The sequence below is a fragment of the Anolis sagrei genome, chromosome 6, assembly GCF_037176765.1.
Source record: "Anolis sagrei isolate rAnoSag1 chromosome 6, rAnoSag1.mat, whole genome shotgun sequence".
NCBI lineage: Eukaryota > Metazoa > Chordata > Lepidosauria > Squamata > Dactyloidae > Anolis > Anolis sagrei.
In genome coordinates, this window is record NC_090026.1 from 82779752 (window position 1) to 82792279 (window position 12528).

At 37.4% G+C, this 12528-nt stretch overlaps 1 protein-coding gene and 1 long non-coding RNA gene across 9 annotated transcripts in view; one reads left to right on the forward strand and one right to left on the reverse strand.

Moving 5' to 3' along the window:
* LOC137097390 (uncharacterized) overlaps positions 1-3991 on the forward strand; it is a 7719-nt gene extending 3728 nt beyond the window's left edge. Inside the window, exons 3-4 of the long non-coding RNA XR_010910190.1 lie at positions 425-457; positions 2825-3991. This is a non-coding gene — a long non-coding RNA (uncharacterized lncRNA). The remainder of the gene's footprint in view (positions 1-424; positions 458-2824) is intronic.
* RBMS3 (RNA binding motif single stranded interacting protein 3) overlaps positions 1-12528 on the reverse strand; it is a 911371-nt gene that overhangs the window by 26508 nt on the left and 872335 nt on the right. The window lies entirely within an intron of this gene.

Here is a 12528-nt window from a genome sequence, read left to right on the forward strand (position 1 = left end):
TTGAGCTTTCAAACTTTATTGAATAAAAAAACATATTTGACAAAAATATGTTCACATTTGGATTAAGAGACATTTTTCATATTAATATTGCCATTCCATTTATAAAGCAAAACAAAACTACAATAAGTTATAGTTTCCACTTGACCTGTTAGATATAGCTGTGTAAATTCAGAAGAGACAAATACTGTGGTGAAAGATGGGAATTATAAGAAATGTTGTGACAAAATAATTTGATTAACAAAATGCCTTGGGGAAGTCACCTGTACTAACCATTACAGATGCTCTAATTGTAATGAAACATAGTCCTGTACCCTGGAAAACTTTTAATTTAGGAAAAAGAGCTATCTGAAATTAGGAAAGACTAATCTACAGCTATCTCTGTATTATTCATATCTATTTATATTGTTTCATTCTCTCCCTTTAGGAAACAAATATTGATGGTCTAACATACAATCATGTAAGTATCTATAAATGATGGAACAATGAACTAGAGGTCATAATGAATGAACACAGATTTATTTCTAATTTTAAAAAGTGGTTATCTTACAAAAGGTCCACAATCAACAGATTCTTCACTCTGTTCTCATGAGAAACAATAAACTGGTACTTTTCCAAGTATAGACTTGCAGCCAGCATAGCATAGTGCTTGACGCTGGAGTCTCAAAACTGCAGCACAGATTAATTTTCAGGCACACATCCTTTTGCATTGTTGCCAAATGACACTCTTAATGGATAGGAAAGCCCAGCTGTCTTCCACAGTATGGGAAAAAAACATGTTGGAATATCATTTGTATAGTCTTAGAAGGCCCTGGTCAGCATTCATTGGAGTAAACATGTAAATTATCGAAGTCCTCACTGACACCAACTTTACCAAACTCGTATTTAAGTCTCAACCAGGATTCATTAGAAAAAAAAATCCTTTCCTATATGATAGACTATTTTCAAATAAGAGCAGCTAAATCTTTTGCAACACTGCATCACTGTAAATTGTTCTGCCAATGCAAATCCAACATTTGTCAATCACACCACATGCCATTTTTATTTTTGAAAAAAAAATCCCCTACTTTCCTTCAAGGAATTCCTGTTCCAAAGGCCAGCTTTCATTGTTCTCTGCTTATTATGTAATATATACCTAAACCACTGTGTTAAACTACAAAATCAATAACACTAATGTTTTAAAGATATGGGGATAGGGTATTTTCTGAGATGAAAAAGAGACTCTGCAGTTCTCTCTATTACTGGCTGATTTCAGAGGGTGATGAATTTTGCCTCTGGAGGCGTGAGTCAGCCAATCCGTACATCAGTAACATTCCTACACAGGCCTTGAAGGAATTATAATTGTACAAACTGAGACAGCAGCTGCTTATCACTCATCCTTGCCTAAGGAATTTTTGTTATAGTAAAAAGATCAGGAGAAAGAAATCTAGAAAAATACCATTACTGGGGGAGAATGAAAACATAGAAACAGTTTCCCTTTCAGTACCATAAATTTAGAAAAAAGGTCAACAGACCTCTCTGAGAATATGGCCCCCATATTCATGGGGGATATGTTCCTGGATTGCACATGAATACACAAAATCATGCATAGTAGTAAACCGTATTAAAATGAAGAATGTCTATTCCAAGAGTATCATAGAATCATACTGGATGACCTAAAATGCCTAGTGAGGACATGTTTTGTCAGATAAGGATAAATGAAACTGTAGGTACCAGTCCCACTAATATGTATGCATTTCAAAACATCTGTTACTTTTAAAATTCTTTATAGATGTCATAATGTGTCCATAATTTGATGCTAGCAAATATCAGAACAAAAACAAGAATCACTCCAAAACCTCTGCATGAAAAAATATAACTGTCCAAACACATACAAATGTATCAGGATGTCTATTCAATGCCAGACGAAATGAGCGATTCAAGATATATCCTGCTCTCTGAAATGTGTTTCCCAGGGCCTTTCTCATATTCCTCCACTTGAGGGGCACTTCTATCATCCTGGGGACAATTCCAAAACTTACTGTCCATTCCATCTCACTCCGAAAAAGACCAGGATAAGGATAGAAAGGATTTTTCTATACACATTAAATGAAACAGAATGTGAGTGAAAACTGGAGTTAATTAAAATATTTTGCAGAAGTGTCCTCTAGACTTGTGCATGGATTTGTTATGGACATTTGCTTTCGGCTTGTTTTGTTGGTTCGGAAGACCATAACAACATGGACTCTGCCACCATTTTTTAAAACTGGCCACAACAGAACAGTGCCTGTCAAAAAACAGCTGCTGGGGAGGGAGGTAACTGCTAGAAAGAAAAGAACAAGGGGGGAAAATGCACCACTTTAGCACCCCCAAAGAGAGAAGAGAGGGCTTTTTTAAGGAAGCCAGGGTAGGATACCTTCAGGTCGATCCCTCTTCCTTCCCTGGGAACTGTAAAGCTTCCTTAAAATGCCTTGGAAAACTGTCTGCTGAAGGGCGAGAGAGTACACACCTGAGCTTCTATCTCCTCTAGAGTAGAAACAGCCTTAATGAAGCATTAAACCCAAAGCCAAATCAAGAGAGAAGAGACTAGAGGGCTTATAAAAAAGAAAGTCCAGATAGGATACCTCCATGTCGATCCCTCTTCCTTCCCTGGGAAATGTGAAGTCTCCTTAAAATGCCTTGGAAAACTGCCTGCTGCAGGGAGAGAGCACATGTGCTTGCTGCTTCTATCTCCTCTAGAGTAGAAATAGCTTTAACTAAGCATTAAACCTGGTCTTTTCTAGAGACAGAAGGGAAAGGATTGCAGAAATACAGTAATGGTATCTTAACTTTGATATTTTTTATCCAGGTCTTAGTGAAGGATACAAGGACCAACAATGCCTAAAATGATGGGAAGGGGAGAAGTCCCATCCCCCCATTGCCACCAAATCTGAATCTGAATATCTGAATCTGAATAGCCATCTTTCTATTCATGTTTATGGGACAAAAAAATGGTTCTTCTTGCTTGTGCTGCTTTCTTTTGTGTTTCATTTCCCATGCTATTCTCTTGAATGATTTTTTTTGGAAGTCCTGGTCCTGAATATAAGAGCTCAGCTGAGAAAAGTTTTTGAAACATTTGGAGGTTATGAAAGCAAACCTTTGCACTGGCAACCTGGTTTGCCAAGTTATTCCTAGTCAGTCAGAATAGAGATTTCCATGAAGCTTTTGGTTTCATTGCTATAGTGTAGTGTTTCTGTGATTTTTCATCAATTCTTATCACTTTCCATGACAAACAGAAGTACAATAAATTATGCAAACCAGCAGAAATATTCAACTCTCAGTCTTGAGAGTTCAAAGAGTATGGTCTTGTGAAGAGGGAGCAGAAATTATGCCTATGGTTTCCAGAATCTTTTACTATGGCTTGCAATTACTTCTACCCAGTTTTAGAAATGCCTTAATAAATTCCATATTCTTGAAAAGTGGATAAAAAGTGAACATAATGGAATGAATTATTTACTCAGCTCTCATCAAAGGTATCCAATCACTCCAGCCACAGGAGATTGACAATCTGTGTTGTAATGCATGACAAATTATTCCCCATTGTAAAATTATACACTACCTGTTCGAATCATTAGTCACAAATTCTATTGACCCATTTTACCCTAACTAGCTCATTTCCCCCCAGTATGATGTCGTTTTAAATGCTGCAGAGAGAAATGTGTGTTTAAAACAACTTTTAAAAATTTGTCACCTTGAATAATCATTAAAAAATAGCAGAGCTACCTATTTACTGGAAACAAGTGTCTCTTTCTACTATATGTTTGAAAAACAATAGAAAATGTAGTACTGCAAAAAAAAAAAAGACAGGGAGAAAACAATGTTTTATGTTTTTAAAAATTCTTGGAACAATTCAATGGGAGCTTTGAAATCAAAATAGGTTTTTTTGTTTTCTTCCAATAAATCTGTTACTTTCAGCACCAGTGCAAGATTTGGCTGTTTTATTCTTTCGCCGTTTAATGTTTCTTAATTTGTAATGGTGTACATAAAATTATCCCCTTTTGCCCCTCTTAGAATTTCACCTTGGCATTTAAGAGTGCGCTGTCATTATTTCTTTTCACCAAAGCTTTATTTTTAAAATCTTAATCTTTTATTTACAAAATGAACATAAAACATGGTTAAGATTCTACATCTGAACATTTGCTGAGTATGTACAGTTCCATGTCTTCCCAGCAGCTTCATGCCCTGGGAAAGCCTTGTGTTGTTTTCTATTAGTGGGAAAGATCCTATAGAACAGTGGTTCTCAACCTGTGGGCTTCCAGGTGTTTTGGCCTACAACTCCCAGAAATCCCAGCCAGTTTACCAGGGGTTAGGATTTCTGGGAGTTGAAGGCTGCAACATCTGGGACCTACAGGTTGAGAACCACTATTATAGAAGCAACTGATCTTGGTTTGGTTGGGGGAGAAATAAGGGCATGCTCTCAAATTGAGTTTGCTTCATTTTTTGGTAATATATCAGAGAATAACATGCTGTACAAATATATATTCCAAATCAGATAATTACACATTTCAGTATCACTATGTACCTTAAGGAGAATGATGTTATGCATCTTTCTAAAGTGATGTTGCAAGACGTCTTTTCCTATAATGCCCTTCTGTCTAGTAATTATGATAAATTGTTATCATTCGGTATTGGAAACTATAAACATCTGAATGATAGCTTGAACAATCTTTTTATCACACCTAACTTCCCATTGCTCTACTAGCCTTTTATGCTTGGATTCCCCAAAGAACTCCAACTGCTGAAACCATAGCATTGGCTTGTAAGCAGGGCCGTAGCCAGAAAAATATTTCGGGGAGGGTTGACAATTTGGGGGGGGGGGTTGAAAATTTCGGGGAGGGTTGAAAATTTGGGGGGGGGTTGAAACCTGCCTCCTAGCTCACACTGAAGCAAAGAGCAAAGCAGGGGGCAGAGCAACCTTCAATAGCTTGCAGCTCCACCCCTGCCAACCACCACCACCACCAAGTCTGGCCTCCTTAATGAGTTGCTTGGTTGCTTCACTACATCTGCTATTGCTGCAAGTAATGACAGTGTGAATAAATTGTCAATATTTGCTTGAAATAGTGCTTACAGTTCTGGAGGAACTCTTAATTTTTAGCATCTCATAGACTTAGCATGGGGATTTGGTTAACCAGTTAAAATTCATGAGTAAACCAGGGTTTTTTTAAAAAAAATCTGAAACATTTCGGGGGGGGGGGGGTTGAACCCCTAAAACCACCCACTCACTACAGGCCTGCTTGTAAGAGTAGGAGGTTATGAAGAGAGACTGGGATTTTCATTTATCCTTACATAACAGATGGTCAATAAAGAAAGAAAAAGATCTTCCAGATTTATACCTGGTGTAACGATAGCCGAAGGACCGTTCGGCCGTTGGCAGGGGGGAAAACCTTTCTATCCCACCGCTGCCACCAGTTTGTAACGATAGCCAGAGTAGAGTATTTTATTTTCTAAGGTTCCAACTGGGCACCTGTCACAAAGCTCGATGTGTATTGAGGAATTACTGCCACCACTCAAATAGATTTGAGAATTTATCTTGATGTTATGCCTGAGGTAAAGCTTGTTGTTCCCCAGCCCTTCCTTTAACTCCCTTTAAAGTGTCTGAGGTCAAAAGATGTTAGAGATTACTGGAACAGACTGGAATGAATCAATGTGAAGACTCTATCGAAAGTTGAACTAGAACAAAGTTTATTTATATACACTGGAACAAACAACTGAATTCTTCTTAGAGTTACATAAGTGTGTATGGTTAGCACAGCACAATCTTCTCAAACGGTTTCTAAGTCCTAACAAGCTTACTGAACTTCCCAACAGGGTATCTGTTCTTCAACATGAGCAATTTCCCTCTGACAGACTAAACCTATCTGTCCCCTCAGAGTATCTAGCTTTCCTAGAATACCCTGTCCTTTAGAGTGTACTAACAACCAGTGTGTTTTCACCCACACCAGTTCACAGGCAGCTATTGACCCTCCAAGCCACTCTATAGCCACACCTGCCTTCAAACACTCTCCCTCAGGAAATCTTCAGCTCACTTGAAAAACCACCCTCTCCTTTCAGATCAAAAATCCAATCTCCCTCTCTGTCAGAAGCTGCCTGCCTTTTTTCCACTCACAGCTCCAGCTCCTCCCATCTGTCCTAGCCAATCCTGGGATAGCTAAACTCCTCCCCTCTGCTGATCTGACTCTCCTTGTATTTCCCTCACTAACATGGAGCCGGCTTACTGACTTACTAGGTTTCAGCTTTGGCCTACAAAGGTACGAGTCCATTACACCTGGTAATGTCAAAGCTGTGAGACAGTAAAGAAATGTGTCACTATAATATCCCTCGGGACAATATTGTGTGCACTTAGAATAATAGAAGCAATGTTTCCATAAAATGACTTTAGAAAACTGATGGGAATGGGTTGATGTCTTAAACTATGAATGCACAAATTCGACCAGAGACAAGGAACAGATTTGACAATATAGTTAGCCCACTAAGGGCCTTTAGTGATATTGTAAACCACTGGTAGTTATGGGTAAGCAAAAGAATACATTAGATAAGGAATGTGTAACAAGGTTGCTCTCCCACTTGAGATATCTGGGGTAATAGGGACAGCCAACAAAGAGATAAGCCACTTGAGATATCTGGGGTAATAGGGACAGCCAACAAAGAGATAAGACTTGTGTCTGGAATAACTAGCTTGTTTTTCCATTGAGGGATGTCTGTGACACTAAGGAAAACAAAGAAAATATATAACATTTTCATTTTTACAACAATGAAAAAAATAGCTACATCTATTCATTAAACAGAGGTAGTTTTGAATACATTTTAAATATTGATCTAAAAGAAAATAGATCAATTAATATTAAAGTAGAGATTAAGTGTGACTAGTTTTTTCTCCTATGTTGTATGTTTTCTCTTTTATAAGAAAGTATGAGTCTGTAAAGGTGACATTTGGCTTTACTACAGTACATGAAAAAGGGATGTAGACCATAAGATGAAAATGAGTCAATAGTTTAATGAAGCAGATAAATCCAAAGTGATTCCAGACTGCATCAATAGGAGTATAGAATGTAGATCGAGGGAAATAATAGTACCATTCTATTCTGTTTTGGATAGACCTCATCCAGAACACTGTGGCCCGTTCTGAGCTCCACAATTCAAGAAGAATATCAAAAATCTGGAATATGTCTGGAGGGGGGTGACCAAAATGATAAAAGGTTTAAAAACCATGAATTAAGAGGATTGGGTTAGAGAGCTGGAGATATTCAACATGAAGAAAACAAGGTTAAGAGGTTTAAATATTTGAAAGAACATCATATTGAGATAAAGTAACATTATTTTCTGCTGCTTCAGAGAGTAGGGCATGGAGCAAAGGGTTCAAAATACAGTCCAAACATTGGGAAGAAGTTCTTGACAGTAAGAGCTATTTAACAGTTGAATATGTGGCCTTACAGTATCATGGTGTCTAATTGTGTATTCCTGCATAGCAGAGTTTTGTTGGTCTCTTGCAATTTTGATCCTATGCTTCCGTGAACACGGCTAACACATCAATTTTGTGAAAGCACATCTCTCAATATATTTTGTACAATATTGCATTTTGGAATGTATGTATTTTGTACACATTTTCAAACAGAAAAATGTATCATAGAAATTGAAGAAGTGAAAAACCTGAAGAAGAACTGCATTTTATTTTATATTTAAGTACAGGAAGTAGAAATTAAATTGCTTCATATTAAAATGCCAAAGGAATGCCAAAGACAAAAGCACTTCATTTAGAACTCTAGTGATAATCCAACCTTCATTGTACCAGTTATCAGTCCCAATTTTGAGAAAAGGTGAGGTATAAAGCACTTGCATAAAATAGACATCACATATCAATGGGATATATTTGAGAGCAATATTTAGATGGAACATAATAAATAAGCACTTTTGTATTTATATGCAGTACAGAAACATTTCTTGTGCATTCTTGTGCCTTCTATTTCTATGAAGTTTCGCAAATGTCCAACACAAGTGGATTATTGACAACCAAAAGAAAAAAAACTGGATATATACTATTTGCACCATTAAGAAGAAAGACCCTGTCATTATTTGTTGTCAGCATGATGTAACATATGCTGATAGCTTAGAACATTGTCTTGGCAGTGCAAACCTATAGTCACTTTCTTAGAAGCTTCATTGAAACTCCAGATCTAGTTCTGCAAAATATTTTTTTGCCAGAAGGGAAGCCTTTTTTGCACATGGCAGATGCAGAAATTTAAGACAGGGCAAATCAGTTGTTTTATACAAAAAGGCAGGTCTATGATCATTCGTGTTCATAACCAACTATAGTTTTCGTAGCATTTATCACCTAAGTATCTCTTCTTGGCCAAATTCAACACTGAATCATTTTAAGTAACCCCATAATCATACATAAATCACACCAGGGGAAATATATGCCCACTTTAAATGTTTTTACCTGCAACTAACACTTACCTACTAAGCTGAGAGGGTGGAATACCCTGTTTTGTGTGTGTATAACTTTCAAGTCACCAATTAACTTACATTGACTTCATGAATTTCATAGGGTTTGCTTATCCAAAGAGTACTCAGAGGTGATTTGATAGTTCCTTTGTCTGAAATATAACCTATAGCACTTGGTATTCATGAGTAAACAGTGTTGACTCTGCTTAACTTCCAAGATCTGACAAGACCTGGCCTCTTTAGGGTTTTCAGTCCCTTTTTGTTGGATGAGAAAGTCTGTTACATTACAGGTGAGCACTGCTTGAGATATGTGTTAGCTGCAGGGCTTGCAAACATCCAAAGTGGAACTTGTGGAGCTGCATTACCATTGCAAATACATTTTTGTAGCCTTGAATCTGGGTGCTTCATCCTTTTTACTGAAATGAGGATATTATGATAGACCTTTTATAAAGGAAATAATCATCAACAAAACGATATCTTTGAAAAGATGGCAGATATACCATAGAAAGATGTAAGCAGTGAAGAAAAGGGGTTATCTCAAATATTCACTAGAAATAGAAGTGACAGCCTGTTGACAATAAAGTTTCCTCTAGGAATAAATCTTATGGATGGAAAAATATTATACAGCAAATAAACTCTTCTACTCAGATGCCAGAGTGCTGTTTCTTGATGTCCATTTTTTTTAAAAAAAATTGCAGTCACTGAAGTAAAAGAAGCTAAACAACAGATTCTGAAGAACTGTGATCAGGCTATTTGGTTTTATTTTTCAAAGGAGGCTTTATATTGTATCCAATTCAAGCTATCACTCAAACTTTTATTAAACCACAAAAAATGTCAGATCAGTGGTGGGTTAAGACACATGATGAGTGACAGTCTTATGATGGAGCAATTTCAACTTCCATTTATTATTAAACATAAACTAATGCACCCACTTCCTACAAAGCACATTGATCGACTAACACATCCATACAGACAATTCCAGCTAGGCAAAGCTTAATCTGCTGTTGAAAAAAAAAAGTATTACCTCAGTCTGGTTTGTAGGGAGGGTCAAATATATACCAAGAAACCCACAACAACAATAGGCTTCAAAGAAGGTGTTAAACATGACATAATCATGCCTGCATTGAGAGTTTCTGCTTTTGAGTCAAACAGTATACCGGTGAGTTCTTACAGATATATTGCTTTACTAAAAAAGAGGATATTCTCAATGAACATGATTGTGTCATTCTATTTTGGGAAGTAATTGAATTCAGAAATGCAGTGTGTTATACTTGAGGAGACTACCATTCAAATCCCTATATAACCCTGGAATCCCACTGGTTGATCTTTAAGAATTCACTTCAAGCTATGGTGAATTTCTGTTCAAGAAATCTTGCCAAAAAGAACCCTATGAGAGCATCACTATAAGCTAGCTTCAATTTGGAGGCAACAACAACCATAACAAAATTCACAAAAAAATACAGCAAAGAAACATGTTAATACCTTGTGAGGTCTGGTTTTAGTTTTTTTTAAGAGAACAGTATGTTTTGTCATTAACATATGTACACCACAGCTATAACAGTCGCTTAAAAATAACAATGACTTGTGAAATATCTATAGCAACAGCAAATCTAATAAAATGTGTAACAATAGCAGATGATACTTGAGCAGCCAATGCACAACCAGCACATTTTATAATGATCTCAGCAGATCCTGTCCCACTCCATTGTCTACTCCTTCTCTTGCTATCATCATCAGCAAGCTGTGAGCTCATAAAAGTTACTTCTTTTGATTATAGCTCTCAGACTCCCCAACTGACCCTGGCTATTGGCCATGATAGCTAGGAGATGCTTGAAGCTGCAATCCAAAAAATAAGTTCTCCAAGATTCCTACATTTGAGGAGAAAACACATTTGGCTGTCAGCTATATCAGTATGGGAACAATTGGACAGCAATGGGGTGATATCATGATGTGGCTTGTTCACACTCAAACACATAATCAATATCCAAGTCCTGAGAGCATACACAGAGAGTTCTTGAATCAAAGCCTAAATCCACAATCCGAGTGTCAATAGTCTGTGTCCATCCATGTTCTGAGGTCAAACAAGCCAGTAAGTAACAGTATAGCTAATTGCAAAACAGAACCCAAAGTACTTAAGTCCATGTCTAGTCCAGGGTTCACAAAGGCAGTCAAACAATGAGTTCACAATAACAACATCCAGCAAGACGTTCCCTTCAGCAACAAGACTGCGAACTCAAGAGTCTTATGACAAGGCCACATGTATTGTTTGTGAATAGCCGGTTTCTCAGATAACCTGGCAGACCTGAATAATAGAGCTTGCTCTCTGTGAAATTGAACCCGAGAAGAAGCAGTTAAGCCCTCTAGTGGCTTGCCCTGAAGTGCTGGGTTCTGCTTGCTCCTCCTGCTGGGATGTGGTAGCTACTGCTAAGGGTTCTCTTTCTGCTGTGCAGGCTGCCAAAAGCTGTTGGTGTGCAGCTCCAACCACTCGTCCTCTTTCTGCTGTGCAGGCTGCCAAAAGCTGTTGGTGTGCAGCTCCAACCACTTGGCCACCAGAACTGTATCATATCAAAGGTGACACCTTTGATATGTTTCAGTAAAGGAGGAGGTCAAGCCTGAAACTTACATTTTTTAGGCATAGAAAAAAATAGACCATAGTTCTACCTTTTTTGTTGCATTAGAGATCTTGAAAACAAAAATGCTGCTATTGATTGTTCTTTATTTGCGAGCAAGATTTCTTCTGAAAATCTTTGGTTTCTCCTTTTATAAAAAGACAGAAAAGGTTGCCCAAAAGTCCTTGACTGAGAGTTCCCATTAAATTGGTTAAGGAAGGGGTGGCAGTTGCATGCAAGCAATTTGCAAAGGCAGCTGAGGTCAATGTGATTCCTAAAACAGAATCAGAGTGTTTGATCACAAACCTTGTAAGTAGTTACAATGAAAAGACAAAATTCTTTCAGTAACAAAAAGGAACCTAATTGCTTTTAAAAAGGTTAACATGTTCAGTTTTATAAGGGAGCCCAGTAAATCTATGGGATACTTTGAACCCTAAAACTACCAGTACTGACATTAAGAAAGGGGAACAATTAGTTTATAAATAACACACTCGCTCACTTCATATGTTGCTTTCTAATTATTGGTAAAAGAGTTCCAGACCAAACAGTTGTAGGTATGAAACCATCTTATAAATGTCAACCGTGTTCTGTGGGGTCACTTTGACCCCAGCATCTAAAGCTCGTGGTTTGGGGTGTTCTCTGACATTCTTTTAGGAGTTGAATTGACCCATAAAGCTGTAAGAATAAAATCATTTACTTGTTACTAGTGATAGAACTCTCTACTCCCATACATGAACATGGCAACCTATACTTAATCACAGCTGGAAAATACCAAAAGAACATAATTGAAGAACACTGACCCATACATTTCATCCTTTTTTTCTTTCCCAGCATCTTTAAAGGCCATCTAATGCAATTGATTAATGGAAGGTGAAGTTTAACATAATTTTATTCCTTGATTTACACTAACAAGATAGTTTCTGCTAATAATATTTGGACAATATTACAAAAATGCTCTTTTTCTACAGTATTGGAAGTGGAGCAAGAGCCCTACCTTGTGCAGTTGGGCTGCATTACACCAGCATGCTAACGGTTGTACTGTCACTTGTTTGACACAAACTGCATTGTATACCGTTCTTGTATTGACTTCAGATATGTACAATTGCTAGATCAAAAGGCCTTGAAATAGACTAATGATACCTCTGCATATTGGCTTTTAAGTCCAATACTTGCAAACTGTAAACTTTCTCAGATAGCTTAAAAGGCCAGACTAAGAATATTCCATGCACATATATAGTCTAGTTTTACAGGAGCTTCCAAAATATTCAGCCTGTTTTGAGGTGACTTCAGAACTGTAGCAAACTCATGCCACCACTTCACTGACATGAGAGTAAACAGTAGCCACTGGCTTCTTTCTTACTCCACTATTGACAAAAATAGGAACAATGTCTCAGTTATAGTTCAGTGGCTTGCCCCATCTTCAGAAACTGAGAATGCCAGTAAATATCCCTGCTAAAGATTT